This window comes from Tupaia chinensis, unplaced genomic scaffold (assembly GCF_000334495.1).
Source record: "Tupaia chinensis unplaced genomic scaffold, TupChi_1.0 Scaffold143584_1, whole genome shotgun sequence".
NCBI lineage: Eukaryota > Metazoa > Chordata > Mammalia > Scandentia > Tupaiidae > Tupaia > Tupaia belangeri.
Genome location: NW_006203430.1, coordinates 9,318,582 through 9,319,406, shown reverse-complemented (window position 1 = coordinate 9,319,406; position 825 = coordinate 9,318,582). Strand labels below are relative to the sequence as shown.

The window sequence follows — 825 nt, the reverse complement described above, 5'->3', positions numbered from 1 at the left end:
CAGAAAGTGAGAAATCACCTCATGGGGGGATGGTCACGCCGCAATCCCTTCTCCTCCATTCTCCTCTCGGGATCTTGGGCACGCACGCACACGCGCCCGGCGTGAGTTTTAAGCCACTGGGTCCGGGACACGAACCGCGGTTGACTACGTAGGAGTCCAATGACATAGCCATTATGCTAACTGCTGGTTCCCAAGTTCTGTGTTCTTAATAGCTTAATTTGTACTAAAGGGATGGCAGGTGGTCACATGCCGTTCATGTGGGAATCTAACATGACATTTAGTGAGTTTTCTGACATGAACCATCCCTTTGATGCTGAAGGTAACGAATCTGTTGAAAGAAGTGACTGTAGATTTGGATTACTGCTCTCTGCATCTTCCAGTTTTTCTGTGTTAACTTCCCAGTTAATGTGGAATCTCGTGACCCTAGGATCAGATGCCAAAACGTTTCTTTGAAACTTAGAAAAGTCTGGCTTTACAGACAGATTTTACCTTAATTCTGCCTCAATATATTCATTATAATAGCCAACTCTCATAAATTCTTGAATTAGCACAAGTGTTACGGCTACTGCATCTGCATCTGGAATGAGTCCTGGATTCGGCCAGAAATACAAGCATATGCCTTCCTGCAGGAACAAGATCCACAAAAACACAGTCTAAAACTTGATCATAGTCTTCACTTTCTGCAGAGCCCATGGAGATCATTTCCCATTCCAAGTCTTCAGACAGGTCCTCGATGCACTCAGAGGTGATCTCGAACTGGAACGGGTTGTAGAAAGGAGAAGGGTTGTCCAGCACCACTGCATTGTTCACCTGAACCTTTGTCAT

General features: G+C 45.2%; 1 pseudogene; it reads right to left on the bottom strand.

Moving 5' to 3' along the window:
• Window positions 1-145: 145 nt before the first annotated feature.
• LOC102472664 (histone chaperone ASF1A pseudogene) lies at window positions 146-825 on the bottom strand (annotated as a pseudogene).